Source organism: Gymnogyps californianus, chromosome 8, assembly GCF_018139145.2.
Source record: "Gymnogyps californianus isolate 813 chromosome 8, ASM1813914v2, whole genome shotgun sequence".
Classification (NCBI taxonomy): Eukaryota; Metazoa; Chordata; class Aves; order Accipitriformes; family Cathartidae; genus Gymnogyps; species Gymnogyps californianus.
In genome coordinates this window covers 13,294,915-13,317,252 of record NC_059478.1, presented here as the reverse complement: position 1 = coordinate 13,317,252, position 22,338 = coordinate 13,294,915, and positions in this window count along the sequence as shown.

Below are 22,338 nucleotides of genomic sequence, written 5' to 3'. Positions count from 1 at the left end.
TGTTGACTGGAGAAAGTTTACAGTTTAGATTGGTCACATCGGCTGTGCTTCTTTTAAGGAGACTTCTTATTACATTTTAAGTGACAGCTGATAGCAAAGAACTTATTTATAGGAAAGATAAATATTATTTATAAAAAATAATAAAAAACAAAATAGGAAAGAGCTTTCAGTGTATGTTACCATATGTAATTACGGCTGATTAAACTGACATCTTGATTTTGCATCTGTTTGGTTGAGAAGACAACATGAATTATGCAGTACTGAGCTTTTAGGCACCATACTTACACTCCTACTTATAGGTTTCAAATAAGACTCGAGGGATTTAGCGCACTCCAGCAAAGGTCAAACTAGCTGGCACTGTTTGGAAGTACAATGAAATCCACTCTGGGTTATATAATGAGATCTTTCATAAATATTTTTCCTGAGCCGGTCAGAAAACTTATTTTTTTCCCCATAAGCAATCTAACAGAAAAAATCTCCCTTTGAAATACTTTGACTGAAAATAAACCCTATTGGGAGAGACAAAAAATTTTTGTTTAAAAAAAACATTTCAGAGCAATTATTTCATTCTTCAAATGAAATCTGCATGTTATTTCATTTAGCATTTGACTACAACGTATCACACAACACCCTCCACTTTTAAATACAACCTCTATTTTGTGTGCTACATGTTGTTCTCTGTGCTCAGAGGAACAACCAGACAACCCTGATGACAACTGGCACTGCCAATGTCACTGGCCCAGAGAAAGCTATCTGACAACCCGAATGACTAAATTACAAGATTTCTTATTCCCCTCTAAAGATGGTCTAGTCACTGGAAAATAAATTCTCTATAAGGAGTGGTCAAGTAGAAGAGGTTGGACGTTTCTGGTCACTGCTTATAGTAAAAAAGTATACCTGTCACACAACCACCTCACAGGTATCTTCCAACACTTAACAAAACACATTGGGTACAACTCTGCTCCACGCAATCAGCAGTACGCAACCTCAGTGTGCTGGAACCGACGTTTCGTTCACATGACACAGATCCATGCCCAGCCACTCCCCAGGGGCAGAGCTACGCAGCCTTCTGAAAAATTCCAGCAGCCTATCACTTGTGCTCCCAGCTAAGATGCAGGTGAATCTCAAATACTACATTGGACTGGTGAGACATTGAACAACACACAGCAATACATAGAAAAATCCTCCGATACACAATGAAATTTGTTACTTCCTAGATAGTTTTGCCTCAGTTTGTTGTTTATTAGATGGGTTATTCATTTGACACTGAACCACCTCCTTCTCAAGGGTGCCATAGTTGCTCCTTGTTACTTTGCAAGTTGAACCTGACATTTTGTTTTGCCTTACATCTCAATTTCATTGTTACTCAGACCTTTAGAAATCGTTGACGTAATACTGTAATCTATTCTCATAGTGATATTTAAATACTATGTACTTCATTCAGATCACTCTGATAGTTCCCTTGAAACTCCTTGTCAATATGGATGATCAGTCATATTTTGTTTCCTATTAATCAGCTCCTATTTCTCAATATCATTCTGTAATATATAACTGATTGTTGGTGCTGCCTCACTGTAACAGGACATAATTTAAAAATATATCTTAAAAAAAATCAGTCTGCCTTAATTCTGCACTTTTTTCTTTTATTAAAGCAGAATTGATGTTGCAGTAGCTATTAGATTTATTTATACACAACTGTTTCAGTTCAGCTCTCTTCTTTGTCAGTTAATGAGGTCAAACAAAAGGTTTACTGAAGATGTTATGTATTAACAAAAGCATCCCAAAAAATTAATAGAACCACAGTGAATAACATAAGAAATAAGGAAAATCAATAAATAAGCTTAAAGTTACAAATCAAGCTTCTACACGTGGTTTGCCTGAAAGCTGTAGACATTTCAATTACAAAGGGTAACAGAAAAAAGTTTCAGTAATCAAAGCTCATAATGCATCTTAATGTAGCACATTAGCCAGTGTTGTTTTCATTTTGCTTTATTTAAACAACAACAATAATACAATTACAAAACACTTTAAGGTAAAAAGCTTGTAAATTGCTAATAAATAATATATGAACTTGTTGCTATCAGTGGGAACTCTAATGCTTTTAAGCTGGTGGGGATCTCAACTGTACAGTTTATCCATTATCAATAGTATTGATACTACTATATTTAGTTGTGCCGGAAAACAAAAAAATTGCCACTAACTTGCAAGAGATTTTGTAACTTCCTCCTACAGGCCTCATTTCATGCTCTGAATTGCCAAATGCTCACGTCCACAACCTTGACATTAAGCAGCGAAATACCTGCCAAAGGCTGGTGCACATGTAAATGAAAGCACAAGAACTCTGTAACAAGTTTTCTCACCATAAAAAAAATGGGACAGGGAGTGAAGCACACAGTTATACAATCAATCCTTACAGCTCATCTCAGGAATGAAATCACAAGTCAACAGTCTCTAAATATTTCTTACACGCTGTCTTGTGCAGTCTGCCTGGGCTGCTGCATGGTCATTCTCTGCAAGCTCAGGGACAGCCATAAAAATTGCCATGGAGGACTAGTGTGCAGACACAGTATACTTCTTGTGCTAGTACATTTCACTGCTGGGCTTAGTGCTAGCACATGCATCGTCCATGCTTAGCCCAAGATGAAAATTACACTCGGAAGATTTTACAAAGGATTATAAAGCACTGGAGGAGATAGACTTCACTATCCCCAAGTTAAGAGCCAGCGCTGGAGGACACCAAAGGGGGGAAAAAAAAAAAAAAAGAAAAAAATCAGAAGCACATTCATAAGCATGGATTATCACATGCAAGTTGTTTATCTGTAGGTAACAATCTGCAACAAACATTTAGGAATACACTGATTATTAGTATTACTATTATTTATACAGAAGGTCTTAGTAAAAAGCCAGGACTGAAGGATAGAACAGGAGTATCACCAGTATGAAACTTCGGAAATTGCAGACACAAATAGTAACAGAGCTGTTTGTTTCCCTGCTTAACTTCGTTTAGAACTTACTTCTATCAGTTTTCATGGTGAAGACAGCACTGAATGTAAAATCTCCTTTCCTGATAAATATTTATTACATTTCACGTGTTTAAGAAAAGTTAGAACTACAATATCTATGGTTCATACTCAGTCCAACCCTTAAAAAAGTCCTACATTGTGTGCCAGTGCTCACTCCCACATTCCCTCCAAAAATGAACCTGAGCAAAAAGAAAAAAAAAATGAAACAAATGTATTTTGTAAAATATCTTAGTGGGTGTTTTGTTGCTGCACACTATAAAGATTATGTAGTCTCATTACTTCCATCTCAATGACAGCATATTATGTTCAGAAATACAGTACTACTGCATTAGCACAGTGAGGCATTGCAGAGCTGTTAAAATAGCCTCCACACAAAACAGAAAATGTGATTTGGTCTTTTTTTTTTTTCTAGAAAGAGATGACCACAGCATAGGCTTCTGGGCTGCTTTAAATATTTGTCAGACAAGTCAGAGAACTTTCTTTCCTGAAAGGAAGTCGAATACTTGGGTTAATTTGCTAATACAATGGATATGATATAACACACGGAACTCTGGCTCCCCAAATCTTATTAATTCATTCCCCAAATTTATATTCCATTTTTAAATGAAAATAGACACTTTAAACATCATGAAATGGAAGAGTGAAGAAAAGACCTGTGCACCTGTCATTTACTGTTCACACTGTAGACCGCAAAATTGTTTCCTTAGGATTCAAATTCTCATGGCAAATACCTGTACTGTCATTTCTAGTGCCATAGTACATAATACTGAATACGTTGCAAAGCAGACAGTAGTTGATCATGTACTCAATCGAAAACATCTGACATGAAAAGAAAACACAAGAAGCTACTGATTTCTCAAGTCACCAGCATTTTTCAGTAGTGGTCCTACTATGTACAATTTTACCTTTTCAGAAACATGGCATAAACTAAAGGATTTTTCTCACACTTTTTCCTTGTGCTCTGGCACCCCAAATCTAAAGGAATTTTAAACATGCTATTGAAGGCTTTTCATCAGAAGCATACACATCTGATAAGATACCTGGCAGTACCTTCTGTTCAGCACTACTAAAAAGAGATGGTTGACAAGTTGAATACGGAAGACAAAAGAAAAAGCGGCTGGGAAAGCAGCAGTTTTACAGGGTTATACAGTGCTTCCTCTAATATGTTATTAGATATTTTAATCTATGTAACTGTACTTTTAAATACCATTCCTTAGCATTTATAGATGAGGGTAAGAGATACAGATAGGTATGTCCAACTAGTTCAGCCACTTGTCCCTCTTTTCCTTTTGGAACAGATAACCATTGGAACATGATTTATATATTTTAAATCATGCAAGATTCAGCCAATGTCACCTAGAACAGGAACAAATGGACAGACAAACTGCCAAGAAACAAGTCTCAAGTTGGTATAAGCGACAACAGCTTTGGGGAGGGGTGGAAGGACATCAAGATTTTGGTACTTGATCCAACAAGGTCTTTTAATAAACCAAGGGATTTTTTTAGACTTTCCTGATCATGGGTACAGAAGACAGATTTTTTTTTTTTTTTTTTTTTTTTTTAACCAAGCACAGGATATGCTTTATCTCTGGGTAGATATAATACAGTTATAGTTGAAAATTGTAGCTTGCTATTCAATTCGGTCATTTCAACCTTTCCCCTGTATCAGACTCAATGCTGAAAGTATATCAGTACTTGCTAAATGAGCTTATGAAATACAGATACACACTATCAGGTTAAAAAAAAGATAAATAATCCTAATATAAAACATTTAAAGCCAGATCGTTGATAACCTCAGACTGATACCTTAATTCACATGTACTCCCTTTATCTGTACTGTTTGACACAAATTAATCAATCAGTCTACAGAAATTCCACTCTAATATTATGTTAGCGCTTGCCAGTTACTAAGTGGCCACTAATTTCAGCCTCCTTCAGAGCGTTGACTGAAAACTTACAAAAACATTGGCAAAGTAACAGTTCAGAAGACAACTGTTCCACAGAGCAACACAGAACAATCTGCATGGCTGGCCCAAAGCAGCTGCTTTGTAGATTGAGATAAAATTACCTCTTCTATATTGGATGAATTCTTGGCTCGCACAATATGAAGTCTACAGTGTGGAACGGCTATCTAACTGTTGCTGAAACAACGCCAAAACACATTTATTACCACGGACAACACTAGGACACCCAGTCTGCACAGTTACCAGCTTAATTCAGAGAAGCCAAACAGTGTATTTAGGATGGCTGCAACGTACAAGAAATGTTCAGCGTTTGTGGCCATCTTTCTTGATTTTATCACAAGAACTTTGTGGTACTCAGTATTCATCTCAGATTCATGGCCTCCAGAGGCATGCGATTACATCAGGTATCTTTCCTTAGATGAAATAAGCTTTAAAATACGATCCAGCTTTCATATAGACTTTAAAACCAAAAGACAAAGGAAACTAAAAACAAACTCTCAGAACTGGCAATATTAGCAGCATTTATGTGTGCCAGTTTGTACAGGCACTAATTGGGGGGGCTGGGAGAAGAGGATTTCAGTTTTGGTTAGCGCCTGTCTTAATAGCTGTCCATCTGTGAAACTGTAATTTATTTTCAATTATTTCAGTGAACAAGCTTTCATAAAGTGTGTTGATCCTTTAGGATATTTAATTAACTAATAATAAGAGATGTTACAAGCAATCAAACAGATAAATACATTTCTTCAACAATTTATCACTTGGATTAATGCTCAGCTTCTTTGAAATATTTGCATGACTCTCCAGGCTTCATCTTTTACTCAAATCCTGCACCAGGCTGCACCCTTTCTGAAATCTGCTATTTCAGCTTCAGCTTCAAATTTTCCGTCTTTCCTAGAATAAACTCACAAAGAGAGCAAAACAGTGAAGAGACCAGCAGTGAAACTGCTGGGAACTCTGCAACTGAAAGACTCCAATTCTCATATTGATTTGTAAACAACCATAACGCAAAGCAGACATTAATTTATTGGTGCACTGTAAACTTCTGGCTAATTTATCAGCCCAGGCACTGTGCTGTGCAGAAAGCACTTGGAAGGAAAGAGTCAGGGAGAGGTCACTGCCCGAGCTGCAGCTCATTTCCACTGCACAGTCTGAGGCTCTGCACAACCACTGGCTCTAATCAACGCACATCAGACACTCTGAAAAGCATTCCCATGTCTGTCTTTCCCAGCCAAACGTGACAAACAGGCATTAATACCGATTTGAAAAGCCTTATAACCAATCTATTAGTTCAACTAATTCACAATATTTGATCAGATTGTAAATTGTTTTCTGCTGCATCTGCAGACCTGAACCATCACCATTACTGTTGTCAAGCAGGAGAAAATCCGCTCATTCAAATTTCTGTCAGCCCCTTTGTTGGGAGCACTTACAGGCACCTGAGTGCTTTTTGGCAGTTTTGCAGGCATGGTGCTTCTTTAATTCCTCAATTTTCTGAAAATCATGATCAAAATACTTCCCTCAGGGACAACAGATATTTTGCCATTTCAAACCAGACACATGAGGGGAAGAGGGCACTGTGATACAGTGCAGAGGAGAGGGGATTGAGACTTCAGTCACCATGTTTCTCCCCAATACTTTCTTGCAACCCTCTCCATCCAGCTCCACTGCTCAAACATCAGTGTCTTGGCAATACAGGCCAACCAGACTCTTTGCTATACCTCATCTGAAAGCCTGCAAGGCTTCAGTACAATTTGTTCAGAGTCCTTCAGCAACCAAAATTTGAGTAAACCTCTCAACACAGCCACTGCAATTGGTAGGGGAACCCATTCCCTGTGCTCCTCAGGTTCCTGTGCATTCTGCAGTAAGCAGTGAGAGCCCTGTCGCCTCACTCCCAGACTGGCACACCAAGGTTGGAGCTGTTCTCTTGATTAACATTTCACTTAAGCAACAAAATTCTTAATATGATACCATTAATATAGCCTAAGGACTACAGACAACAGCCAATTGTCTCAAAAATATTAAATCTGTACAGGCATGGGGGAAAAAGACAACAGAAAACAGACAGGCTGCTAAAAGAATTTTCCTGACCTGAAGATGCCAAGACCATCTGCTTCACTTTAACTTCTGATCTCCTTGTCCTTTTTGCTACACTACTGCAATCAAATGACTTGCTAGATTCTCTCTTCCACAAATCTATTGTAAAGGGTACATCTTTGTGATTAGAAAAGCTGCAAACCTAGCATTCTTTTAACAGCAAGTCTGTTTCTCAGGACAAAGGCAAGTGCCCATCTCCCAGCTTTGGGAAAACTTGCTTCTCTCTTTTGATGAAAAAAGTATTTTCCATGACCCTCAGAGGTTGCATGGCTAACAGAAGCTATTTTTGCTCAACGGGTTCCCATTGTGGAGAAAAGAAAACTAGGGAAGTTCAAATGGCATTTTCAGCTGCCTTGAGCAGGCACACAAAAGGGGATGTGTAGGAACTTCCACACTGGATTTATGCCTCACCTGCTCAGAAGGTGAAGGGCGAAGCCAGAAAGGAGGCTGTACCGGGGGGCTGTGCAGAGCATCCTCACCACAATCCCAGCCCAATGGCATCAGCTAGCATTGCTCAAAAGTTTAAGCACAGAAGAGTACAAAGCTTAATACAATTTTTTCAGCTGATGAATACGATCGTGATTTCTCAACAGAAAACTCAGATCCATGACTTCTTAAAAGTATAGAATATACTTTTTTCTAGCCTATAGTGTTGCTTTGGACTCACCTCATTAAGAAACATAGAACACGTTACCATTTAGGAACTGAGATGAAAAATTTTTGATACTCCCAAATCTGTTTCTACATCAGTGTCATGGATTTAAAAAAAGGAAAGTTATTCATATTTGTAAACATATTCAATTGAAGTTAATTTTCTTTTTACAATAGCAGTGTATCTTGTATAGCCTGTAAGATGACAAAAAAGAAATGCATACATTTTTGACCTGGGGTTTAATTTTATATATTTAAGCACAATTTGCTGGCTTACAACACTAGTTGGGCTAGAGCAAATATTGCATTTTAAAACTTTATGGAACTAATTTATAGTGTAGGGCAGGCACCGACTTGATCTCCTGGCAGCAAAATTTTATGTTTCCATTTCAGCAATACTGCCTAACACAATAATATCAGGCCAGCAAATCTTAAGTATAAGTTAAGCTAACATGATCTATTGCCTTATAAAGCAAGAGTACCCTGTGGAGTCATGCTGAATATGCCAAGTGATTTTTCAAAATTTAATCATCCTAAATGTCAGATAAAGGTGCTTTTGCTGTCACTCTTTAAAACCATGAAAAAAAATCTGAGTGTGCCTTCAAGTTATCCAGAAAACTGTTCAAAAATAGCTGTGTTAAAATATCAATCTGCTGTTTGTTAAATGTAAGGAAGGAAATATTGAAGTGTTTTATTGCAAAATAAAGAATTGCATATTTTTTCCAATAAAGATCACCAGTTTTCATATCAATATAGATATTACTGTTTCCTTCCAAGATCAATTTATCTTTTGATGTTGCCTCTACAGTAGATGTTGTACAATGACAGCAATGACATTCTGATAAAAAATTTTAGTACGCTTCAAATCAAACTTTTGTTGACTTTAACTGTTGAGTTGATCAAATAAACAAGTTGGAATGTTTCATGAGCATGCTCTTTACCAGTCCCACTCATGGAATGGGATTGATATGAAGACTGTTCACTAGAAGGCTGCACAAGGATATATGATATCACAGGATCAAGCTCCATGTAGCCAAGTAGAAAGTAGGAATTGAATTATACCGATGAATTTGAATATTTGTAGAATAAATTATAACAGATATTTAAAATGCCTCCCCTAAAGGTCAACTTATCTGGGGTGGGGGGTGTAGTTTTTACAATTTCACCTTTAGAAAGGCTGAATATAAATATACAAAATTAAGTTAAATAAATAACCAGGATATCATAACTATTGACACTAGAACATCTCAGAAAGAAAAGAGAAAGAAATGTTATGGCTAGGTAAACAATTAAGCTAACTTGTTTAGACTCTGAAGAATAGGCACAGTCTATGAACTGCGGATGGTGTCTACGGATTTCAATCCACCCATTCTCTTTCTTATTTATACCAACATCATATATAAAATACTTCTCCATTTTTACGGTTTGTACACTACCACATGGATCAAACCCTTCTTTAAAGTGTCATATGTCCAGCAACACATAGGATTTAATTTTAGGAGGATGTCAGGCTTGTAATAAGCTTAGAGCTATAATCTGATCTTTTAAAATCTGTAGCCTTACTTGGAAATTTACACATACAAATGAAATGTTCATAATGAGACATGGTCAAATTCAGGCAGTACTCCTATAAATAAGGCTGTGATGGAAAAACCACAGCAGACATCAGGATTGCTGTGTCCTGTTTAACACACACTATCTTGCATTCAGGAGCAGTGGAATGTTTAAAAAAAAAAAAAAAAGACACCAAAAGACAAACCCACAGCCAAAAAAACCCCCAACCCAAAACCAAAATAAACACACACACACACCAAAAAACAACCTCCCCAAAAACAAACACAAAAAACCCCAACAAAACCTTAAGGGAACAGAGACAATGCCTAAATCCTGAAAGGTGCTCGGAGCACCTATCACTCTGCATGTTGCAATACAAGTTGAAGAGGTGCCAAGAACCCTGCAAAAAGATATTCCTGGAAATTATCAGTATAAAACCCACTTAAATTAAATTCTAGGAAGAGAAAAATATCTTTTTGTACTATGAGAACACCAAAACCAAACCTAAGTCTGACTTATTTCACTAGTCTGAAGTCAACACACCTGTAAAAGACTGGCCCAGTTACTCTAAAGACTTTCTTTGTTTTCATGAGTAACGAATCTGACCCATATCACTAAACCTGTAGAAAAAAAATACAGTAGAAGCATGATGCCCATGCCTCCTGTGAATGAACGTCTCATCTTCATTTTGCTTATCAGTTAAAAAACAAAACAAATTAATTTTTTTTTCTCCATTTGCTAATTCTTTTTTAATTTTGTTCATGATCTTTGCAATCCACCAATATCAAATATAGATACCATACTGCCAGGACCACTGTGACGGAGAGCATGAAAGTCTTCACTGGGTCATTAAAATGCACTTTTCTCCCTCATAGAAATGGTTTTCTGTGTGTGTGATGCAGCCACACTTTCCAGGAATAAGGCTTATCATTTTTATAGCAAATCACTGGTTATTTAAATCTTTTTTTTATATATATATTTTATTCTTTGCCCCAAGTGACATAAATGATGCTTATGACAAGGCCTAAAGAGGGTTATAAACATGTGCAGACTAACATCTCGTCAATGAAACTCAACTACAAGACGCCTCTAGTGAGCAACTAATGAAAGCACTGCCATTATTCATCATCTCTATATTCGATGACTATGAAAAAGACATAAAAGGCAGCTCTAGAAACTTGGTGTTATACACTCTAGACAATCTTTTACTCATCTTGAAAGAACAGAGACTCCAAGCTGTCAAATGAACAGCGGCAGGAGTAGACATTTAATCATATTTACTATTTCCCGTAACTTCAGCTAAGTAGCAAGTGGTGCCTTTGAAGCATTCTGCTACTGCATTATTACTTCAACAGCTCTAGGCAACGGATCAGAGAAACTGCATAGCCTAGGATAAAAAGCCAAGGAGATGTACAGTTTCCATTCTATATATTTCAGATAGTTTGTCCATTTAATCAAACTACTTTAATAATGTGTTCTGTATACAAAAATATTATCCAAAAAATGACTTTTTCTTAAGTATTATGCTGCACATATGTTTTAACATGTTAATTCAAACTTTGTTTGACTGCGACATGGTATGTACTAATTTGTAAGGTGAAACATTCGTGACCAGTTTACAGCAGCTACTATAACTATGGAGGGAACCACCCTCTCATATGCTGGACTGGAGAGCTCGGAGCCTGGGCAGGATACAGCTGCAGTGCTCGGGCAGCACTGGTTGCTGGAACAGCAGCCCAGGGACTGACAGCAGCCAGCGCAATTTTGAGTAGCCATACTCCAACCTCCTGTAGAAGGACTAACAATCCATGAAAGAAGTAAATACTACACCAATCTGAAGACAGTTCATGCTCTTATTTTATCCATTTTTCTTATTTTTCTTTTTCAAAGATGAATAGAATATTCCCCAACATGCCTAAAGCCTTTCCCTTTGGTCAATACCCTGCCTTATACACATACACTCTACATTGAAAGCACTGCAGTAAGAAAATTATTTCTGCATCTTAATGAAACATAGGATAGTTATTTCTGTATTTTCTTTAGCAAAAATATGTAAAAGTATAAAATCATTATGTTGTAAAACTCCCTGCCTTTTTGATAATTCATCAAGGGAATATAAAAGTCCAGAGGATGAAAAAAATCAAGGAATAGACACTTAGAGGCTGTCAATTGTCAGAATAAGCATTTTACTCTGCATGGGAAAGAGAAGAGTTTATGCTTGACTGCATTTTCTACTAAACCTACAAATTACTTGTCAGTTTATCTTTTTTAAAATTACATTCTTAATTTACTTTATTGCAGCTACACCACTTCTAATATGGATTTACTTGTCGTAATCACTTCTGTCCATATAGGTTATCATCTCCATCAATTATATTTTTGTTCTGTTGAAATTCCTCTCATATTTTCTTGTTTAAGACAAGAGAAATCAGAAACATAAAATGGATTAAATACAAGTGTATTATGCAACCACATCTCAGTCATTTTGACTTAAGATTTGCCATGTCACAATTCTATTATTTAGTGTTTTGATCACATTTGGCCAGTCAGTCCACGCTGCTCATTCAGTTTTGGTGACCACCAGACTCTGATCCACAAGTTTCTCATTCTTGTTTGATTGTTGTAAGGTAATGCATGTGCTCACAAGGTAGCAAGCCTACACGATTACTGTTTGTAAGGAAAACACTCCTACCAGCCACAAACAAAATTGGTTCCCAGCTGACCAGTAACAGGTTTAAAAGCATTAAAAACATAAGAGCAGTCTCAATTTAGAGGCAAATGATGGCACGAGTGAGCAAGATCAAATAATTTCTAGAGTTAAATAAATTTTTACCAATATATACTGGAGATCGAAAGAACAGGAAATATTTCTGAAAAAAAATATTTATATTATTAACTTGTCCTGCCAGACACTACCCGAGTTTTACCTGGCCTTTGCCTTAAGTTTTGCAATACAAGTCTGTGAGCTAAGCAACAGGACACTGAATAAATAATACTGAACAAGACTGCAAATCAGTGTCAGTCATTTAGACCCAACCAAGTAAAAGGAAAGGTGAGAGCCTCTAAAGATGGACCACAAAGAAGTGCAGGAGGAAAACACTCTAGGAATGCAAGTAGTAGAAAAAAATTATTGAAAACATGGAAACAATCACATATATTTGTTCTCTTTCAAGGGCAGGAAGGATATAAAATATGATTACATTTCAGATTTGTTAAGAAGCACAGCACAAATTAACAGTGATGCGGGAGCCCAATTTTTACCAGAAATCCAAAGCAAGGCAAAAAGTTAATGAAGGACTGGCAAGAACTTGCCCCACATACACAAAAATCAACGTACATGTTAAGTACTTCCTTTACCTTAAAACATAAAACAAACTTATGTTTTCAAAAGGCTAGTGAGAGCGTCTTAAAAAAAATACAAAAATTGAAAAATAAAATAAATAAATGGGAGTGACATAGCAGAAAGAGTAAGTCATGCCTTATATTTTTATCATCTCTAATGTAAGGAAGATCTAGAACTAAGAAAAAGAAATAGTTAGAATACCTCTAAAGGTTCACAAAAGCAACTAAGATTTGAGATTTTGCTTATATTAAGAACACACAGTTTTCCTTAAACCATGGTATAAAACTTAATTGCTAGAAGTTTCATTTTTCTTAGCTCAAAGAACCTATTCATATGACAAGTCAATCAGCTTCCTTGATTGATGCAATCTGCAGCTCAAACCCAGGGAGAATCTTTCCCTCTGGGCTAGGTGATCACAGTCTCAGCTACTTCATCAAGAAACTTCAGATACCCCAGGGCTTTCCAGCCTATGAACCATTCAAAATTCTCAGCTGGGTAACCTTCTGGGATTTCTTACTTATAGCTTAATCGGTGGAATGAAGTCTGTGATGCCAGGTTGTAGCTTCACCTGGGACAGACTCCTACAACATTGCAACAAGTGCTTTAGACAACCAACGCACTTCAGAAAACAATTTTTCCTTTTTTTTTTTTTTAAGTACATACTACTGTTATTGCTGCAAAGGAGAATGTAAGTAAAAAATTGTATTATTTGGGTTTTTTTTCCTTAAAGCCAGATAACAAGCCAAGTCAAACAAAAAAACTACAAGTAATAGAAAACAGAGGGGTTGTAGAGTCTCCCTCCTTACAGATATTCAAAAGCTGTTCTCTTGGTGGTCTTGCTTGAGCAGGGGGGTTGAATAAGATGACCTCCAGAGGTCCCTTCCAACCTCAACCTTCTGTGATTCTGTGAAAATGTATTATGGAGGACTTCAGAAATTATTGTGTGTAGTTTCTCAGTTCTTATTTTTATCAGGCTCCACTTCAATGATATAACATGAGTAAAATATTTCTTCTGTTTCTTTCATCATGGAATCCTCATACCTCTTTGTAACTGAATTTCTAACTGGTGAACTCCAAAGAAGATAACAATCCAAGAATAAACTTAGAGCTGCTGAGACTATATTCCTTCGTTTTTTTCTGATTTCAGTTTTAGGTAAATGCAATATAATAGAATCACATTGCTTTTTTTTCTCTACCATATTGCACTCATCTGTATGACCCTTCTAGCGCTCATGCTGTATCATCAACTACTCCATGAACTTTCTGTGCACTCCCCAGGAGAAAGTTTTCCTCAGCCATTGGACCACAGAGATCCCCGGACCAAAGGAGACTGAACAACAGGTCTTGCACAGCTACACTCAGCCTACAGTCCCTCCAGCTGGTACTGGCTCTACAGCAAAAACAGAGGAGTTTGGGCCGAAATAAATACCTAGCTGTTAATATCTCTTTCAGTGTTGTTTTTTGTTAGTTTTTTCCCTTAGGTTTGTACCATTATGCTTATTGGAACCAAGAGACAGCCTTCCCGTTAAAAAGTAACCTTTTCCCAAATATTGAAGTATTCCACCACCACCCCTCCCCTTTTTTTTTTTAATATTTTCATAAAGATTCATATATTTCATCTACAAAAGACTAGTTTTTTCAATGAGCAATTACTGTAAAAGATATCTCACAACATTTTTTGGTTGAAATCAAGAAATAAACATTTTTTAGTTTTGACTACTTCCACAGTCTTTCTCCACATTGCTGGTAAATACAACAGATAATATTTGGCACATTTTGAAGAGCAGCTCAGGAGTCCATGGTCAGAGAGTCAAGATAAGACACAAAATTGAAAGTCCTTACATATTAGGCAATCTGTGCTGTTGAAACTTATGACCACCTTTTCTGAAGGTTTAAAGCTAGCATGTCAACCTCCTGTATTTAAATAATTTTCTAAACAGATTGAACTTGATTCTCCCCCTGCGAGCCCCAAAAGTGCTTTTGAAAGCTTTCAGGAATGGGAAGTAAAGTAATGGCCTAAAACCATACAAAGAGAATTTCAAGTGTTAGAGGCAACTCAAAACTCAAATGAGAACTCCAAGCCAAATGTAGCACCCCAGGATAGAATTGTCAGTGAAAAATACAGTAACAATGTCCGTAACGGTCAAGAAAGGAGGTCTAAACAAGGGTTTGGGTAGAGTTTAAATGTTCTCCTTTAGGCATTTTGTACTGAACGCGAGGGACATGTCAGAAAGACAGGTTCTCCAAACTTAACGTGATATTAGGGAATTGCAATAGAGTTTTACCTTTAGTTTTGCTCTGCTAGAGATATGTTTCACTCACAGAACTCCTGCAAAATTACCGCTTTTTTTTTCATTATTTCAGAAAAATAGGTATTTTAGAAAAATTTTGAAATCATATTCACACTGGATATTAGTCTATGATAGACCAAAAATCTATCTTCCCCAGAAGATATACTTTCGTCATAATAAAGAACTACTTAGGTATTACAAATGGAATGCCTCACACTCATATGTGTGTTGATAAACTGGAAGATATGGGATTTTACATCCTATGGAAGATACTGCAATATTGGTTTTTGGTAATATATTTATTTTCACAGCCACTTGCCCCATGGTTCAGCAAATAATCTGGGTACAGTTTGCGGTATTATCATCTGGCCTGTTAAGCAGGTGTAATATTAACCACTGCATGAGGCTGCCAAATTGGCAATCATTATGAGTAAATCTCATAATGGAAATTAATTCTCTAGAAGTCTATTAACTTGTATTAAATGCCAGTGTGTATGTATTGCATCACACTACAAAAATGTAGGTAACACAGAAGGAGCATATATAACCCCTTCTTCCCTCTCTCTCAAATATTCCCTGGGCTGGGAAAAAAAAGAAAGAGAAAAAAGAAAAGATAGCTGGAGTAGACGCTGAAGATGACACATTTTTTGTATCAGCTTTGTGTCCTTCTCTCTAGTTTTGCCATAGCAACTAAGCTAAATCTTCCTCACTTGGCATCATTAGCTTGATGATTTCGCTGTGGAGAAAAGAAATTGTGATTTGAGAGGGTTTTGAAGGCATGTGATTCACCTTCAAATTGGAATCTGTAGTGAAATTCTTAGCTTGGGGTCAGTATAACCATCTCTGGCATACAAGGGGCATACTCCTTTCAGGCACCAAATCTAGGCTGGCCTACCTCCAGACTCTAAATTTCAGTGCTCTGCTAGGCTCTCTGCACTTTTACAATCAGCAGTCTACGTATACAAGAAATAAAGGATTAAGCTTGTCCTTCCACCCAGGCTAGCATGCCTGCCGCACATAGAAACAAGCTCCCGTACCTGGCCGGGGTGACGGTGCTGGAAGCAGTGCAGTCCCAGCACAGGAGCAGGAGTTGGATCTCAGGGTTTGGGTTCGCTGAGGTTGGACGTTCGCCACAGGGCAGAGAGCAGACCAAATCTAGAAAGGCCTATAATGTCAGCTGTCACAAGCCCAGGTTATTCTCCTGCTAGGATCCTTTTTCCCCTCCAGCAGAGGATATGTTCTGTCAGAGCAGCTGTACAGGCTGGACAAGCATTTCTCAAGGCAGAGCCATGCAAAGCCTAATATAATACTTGGACCACTGAGTACCACTCTGAATTTAGCCTTGGTGATTAAACTAGATAAAGGTTGCTATCCAATTTTACTCATTTTCTGCCCTAGATTGGAATTGAAAGTCAGGGCAGCTTTGTCTTAACTTCTAGCTAAATTCCAATACTTTCAACAAATTCTGTCCACAAACAAATATTTTAAGCATAATATGCCAAATATCTTACATAGATCAAAACAATTTCCCCTGAGAATAGCTGTTCTTCATTCACCCAGAAAAGAAGAGCAAGATTATTTGTTAAAGGATGATTAAAAAGGAACATCATATTAACTGAAATAAACAGAAACTTCATATTTAACTCAAAATAGTTATGATTTCTGACAACATCAATAACACTAAGTGCAGCTTTAAACTATTCAATAAAAATTATGCTGGTTTTAGAGAGCAGTATTTGAGAGAGGAAAGCTACATACTAAACAATAAGATTACACCATTTACACAAATAACTTCTGCATTTCTGTCATCATAGAAATAATGTTATGCATCAATGTGTATAAGCCATAAAAACAGGATGATGAAGCAGTCCCAATAACAGAAGACAAGACAAACTTGTTAGCCATCTATTGGCAATTTTATCTCAAATAGCCCATTTCACATTCTGACTTCTGTCTGTATTTCCATTCATGAATATCATATTCACTACAAGACGGAGCTGCAACTTCTTGAAAGGGCAAGAATTATCTATAAAAGTGTTGCTTGTTTATAGGAAGCATGTCATCCATTTTCAAATGAAAAATTGTGGAAATGCCAGCAATTTTATATACTTCCAAGATAAAACTTCACAACTTTGCACTTTCAAATAACATTTTAATGTCAAATTTAACTTTATAAAAATTAAAGGGTTAAAAAGAATTCTTTTCAGTCAAGTATTTCTAAATTATTTTTCCCCAAGTGGTATTACTCAAAGTGCCTCTAAAAAAAAAAAACCTGTTTCAGATTGATTCATTTTTCTTAATTTCTTCTTACTTTCCTTTTGTTTCAGCAGTCAAGCAAAAAATCCATTATTTGCCCAGTTCTGCTCTGCTATACTTAGTGTTTTTATGGTGCTCTCAGGAACTGAATACAGGACAGCATACCAATCACTATTTGCAACACACTGAATAGTTTGCATGTTTAAGTCAGTGGGACCTCAGATTGCTCCCTGGTTCATAGAGGTCGCTGACCCACAGTCAAGACTGTGTTGTATGCTAAGCATTTGTAGTAGCAATCCTTCTCAAAGGTATAAACTATGTCTAATTGTGAGTGTAGCTATATTCAGAATGCAGTGTAATATATGCCAGATCATCAAGGATTTTCAATGAAAGTTGTTTGCATTATTCTTGGTATTCAACCTTTTTGGCAAGTTTTGCCTTATTCTGTCCATGAACGTTGAGGTTCTGCAGATAGTGATAAGTGCTTGTGCCCTATATTCAAAATATTTTGACTTCCTATTTGATCCACCTGTCATGCCCAGATGATATTACTGATGGGCTCATGCTAATGATCCCAGTAACACTGCTAAGCACTTTTTCCCCATCTCTCTACTTGATTGACTTTTTAGCTTATGTATTGCACTAGATTCCTTGGTTTTGCAGAGACCTGGCTTAAGCTAAAGACCTGTCATTTCATCTTGCATGTTTTCAACAGAAGACTTCCTCCTTGTCATCCTAGGGCAACAGCTGATTAGGTGTACCTCATCTTGGGGAACAATAAGGACAGGAATTTGGAATATTTGGAATAACAATGTGGAACATTGCTTCTATGCTTAGCATGTATTGAGACTACTTCAAGGTTGGACAATGAACTTTCGTGTTGTAATCTACTGCCATCAGTTTGTAAACTAGCTCTCTTCATCCCAAATTTTATAGCAATATAAATAAATCTTTTGTTAATTAAATGTCTATAAAGAACAACATCCTTTAAATTTGACCATTAATATTCAGAAAAGAGCAACACAGACAGATGGAATTCAAATCAACAGTATTCCATAACAAGATATTTCATTTTTAAAAAGTCAATCTCCATCATGGTGATAGCAAACGCAGCACCATGAGTCCCATGAAAATCTTGGAAAGATTTGCTCACAGGAAGCGTGTTTTCACCTTCTTCTGCATTTTCTGTTGTCCTTATTTTCTGTCTGATTTTATCTAATTCCTCAATCTCAGCTTTGAAAATGTGTATTATTTGCATCTTAAATATATAATACAATGACGATTCACTCTTTTTAGTTCTTACTTCAACTCTTCCTCAGCTCAAATTATTTATTACAGTTCAGATTCAATTATGCATTAAAAAGTTTTAAGTAGAAAACCCATAACTTTCTGAGACCTGAATTCTAGCATCTAATTCAGCTTTTTCTCATAAATATTGTAGCCATTAATCATCACACAAAGCACGTTCTTGCTCTCTTTAGGCAAAATGATTCTGTAGCACCATCTAGTGAGATGACATCAACTATCTGTGACGGAATTTTCAACTCCCAATCAATACTAATTCGCCACTTCCAGCTTTGGAGAACATAACAGGTTTCAAGATTGTCATTTAAATTCAAACAACCAGTTCATGATATGCAGTGATGCAAGGTGTCATGGGAATCCTTTTTTGCAAGGCCTATCTTCTGCGCTCAGAATTGAACAGGTTCATTGCCCACTGTGGAGATGGAAGAGTGCCTTGACCACCTCCTTTCCCTCTCCTTGAGATGTGTGTTTGGAAGACACAGTAGTACCTGCTAGTTCTTCAGTAGTCCACTGAAGCAGCAGTGCTGTCATCTCACTAGATGCAGCAATGACTGGTGTCATGGAGGAAGCAGAGGAGGAGCCTCTCGAACGTCTGCACAAAAGGCACTTGCAACCTTGCCTGGCATAGCCAGTCCAAAAAGGTATGCTCACAAAAGCATTTGGAAGGCTGGTATTGCTTCTTGTGTTGCCACACAATCAGAGCGCTCAGACTAAACTCAATAAAAATTCAGTTTAAGGTTGTTTATTGCAGATTTTACTCATGCAACTTTGCAGGTTTACACTAAAATTTAAAAAGCCACCTACAGGAATCTTAAATCTGCATACAGAATGAGTACATACAGTATTCAATTTCTACCTCTTTCTTACTGCAGGTTCTTGGCATTACTCATTAAAAGCCACAGATACATTCTGAACTTCCTTCACTACCAAAGAACATAAAGGTAAATTGAACAAAGGCCTGAAAATTCCATCCTATTACTCTGAACAAGCAAAAGGACATGAGAAAAAGAGTCCAGGATTTGGTTAATGAGACCCTTCAATTACAGCAGCTTTCATCTATTAGCAACCTAACACATGAGATCTACAAGGGAACTGAAGATCAGCAGTTCTTTAGTGCTTAAATCTGAAGAAAACTTTCTCCTGAACTCCTGAAGTGAAGATCAGCTTATTGCATGAAGTATGAAATTTGATTATCCTTCTCTTAGCTTGCATAACTACAAAGTTTTATCAACAGTCTGGAAATCCTATTTTAATGGAGGTTTGTTTGTTCCAATCACCCTCCAAATAAGCCAGTGAAAAAAGACTTAGGCATGAGCTGATTTTTAACTGCTTAGGATAGACACAATAGGGATACACCTGTTTAGGGAAGACATTTAGTAAAAAGGGTAAACAACATAAACCACTCCAAACATTTAAACGATTCTAATTACCCAGGAGTGAGTTCCTTCAGAGATCCATGAAATGAAAACTACTGGAACATACCAGGAGAACCCATAGTGATGTGTCTTTCTCAGGCTGCTTACCAACTGAGACACATATTTGCAAGGAACAGTGAAACAGGTGTCGATGCTGGTGGTGGAATAGCCATCCTTGGAGATATTCATAACTCGACTGTCCCTGAGCAACCTTACCTAATCTCAAAACTTGGCCATACTTCAAGGTGGGGGCTGGGACCTGATGAACTCCAGCCTAACAAAAATGAGTACACACTGGTATTCACTTTCCTCCTTCTCTTTCCCATTCCCAAAACACCAAAGCAGCAGTCTCTGGTAGAGACAGAGTAATAGAAACAGGAAGATATTGTTATAAATGTAGAAATCAAAATATTATCAGAATTTATATCCATTTTTTAACTTTTGAAAGCCAGATATGACTTCAGACCAAAGCAGCATCATGCTTAAACCAAATGCTAATGGTGGCAGAAAGCAGGCTGCATACTTTGTACAAGTCATTCAGTAGCTCTCAGGGGAAATGAACTACCCAGTAAACAAATCTAAAGAATGCAGCCCACACCTCACCTTTATATATTGTAATCAATTCTTTAATCAAAAACTTCTCCTGCTACTGTATTTTCTACAACTTATCACATACACCCCTTTACATTAGTTAATTTTGCTCAGAAGCTGAGCATGCACATGCACACCAGTCATTAAAAGCACAATGTGATCAATTCATGCTTATATTCATGTCATGTTGGGATATTTTCTGCACTGCTTCTCATTCGAGACCACACACGGCTAGTGTAAACCTTTGCTTTCTTTTTGATGTATTTCTGACGTTCTGCTCATTAGTCTATTATCTGGCTGCTTATCAGTCACATTCTCGAGCTCCCTGTACTCCCATTGCACAGCTACAAAACCCGCCAAACCATTTTCAGGCCTTCAGCTACACAAACAATACAGCCTGCACAGCCCTCTCACCCCGTCAGCACTGTATTGATTCATTACTATTAAGAAGACCCAGCCAATAAAAGGCTCCACAGCACGGTACTTCCTAACTGTATATTAAAGCCTAAACATTACATATCAGTAGAAATCTTTTCTAGGAAAATGAATAAAATATTCTTTATTCAAGAGGGAAAGGAGGATGTGAGTTGCTATTTTGGAAGCTGCTAAGTTATCTTTCTCCAATTTTTCTTCCATCTGCTTAAGAATGAGCCGCTCCTAGAAGATTTGCCCCATATTTAATACACCTCTTCTCATTTTCAATATTTTATGTCATTCTTCCCATTTCTATCTCATTGTATAGCATCATCCTCAGTTACAGCTGTATGTGTATCTGTATCCATCCAAATGTATTAAATGTTTCCAGCATGAAGGATTTGGCTACACTTCAATACAATAACAGGCTAATATTTTCATGTCTTTGAAATGCTGGTCCATCCATTTACTTGAAATATTTGAAAAGAATGAGATAACATTTGCATTTCTTTGTTCCTGTTATTATAGAGTTTTTAAGTAAATGTAATATCTAACTACTTTATTAGTGAAGCTAGTCTCTAGTAGCACCGTGATGTTGAAAGTGATCTATTAAAACACACAAACTGATAGTTAACTTGACATTAGATAAATCTTAGCCAGTGTAAATAGCTCCAGTGCTGTTGTCTCCTCCCTCCCTGAAAACAGGGGGCATATATACGTGACAGTGAAGGACCATGAAAAGTCAAAAAAATTGTCAGAGAAAGGGACTGAAAAGTATCTGGGAGGTGATTTTTGGTCTTGGAAAACGGAAAAAGTTGTTCAGATTTTCAGTCTTCCTGTTAAAGCAGTTTGCTGGATGCTGGGAGAGTATGACGAAAATAGCCTGCAGAAAGCGTCCAGGAAAACAGACCAGATAACATTTCCCGATGCCGCTCCTGGAGACAGCACACTGGGGCACAGGAGTTTACTGGTCTGACCCAGAAACAAATTTCTATGTTCTTAAAAATCTATGATTGCATCATGGTAATTATTTCCTGTGAAACAGATAGATGAACCAAATGACTAGTGTAGTGGCATCCACCTTCTGTACTTTTCATTAAATACGTGGAATCCATTCAGTTAAAGTTCCAGCCCTTACTGAAGCAAAGCACATCTTTTAGTTCATGTATACAAACTGCAGTTAAATTAACATAGAATTTCATTGAAATTGTGTGGACACAGTAAACTTAAAAAAAGCATAAAAGATGTTCCTATGTTTAATGTTCTAAAAGTTATTCCAATATGGAAAGCAGAAATATAATCTAATCAGTCCATTCTAAATAGTGAGAGGGTCAACATTTTTGTCTATATTCCTGAAAATAATAGCTAGAAGACTATAAAATGGAGATATGCACTAAAAGTTGGCTTTAAGTATGGCATGAAACTCTAATATGAAAC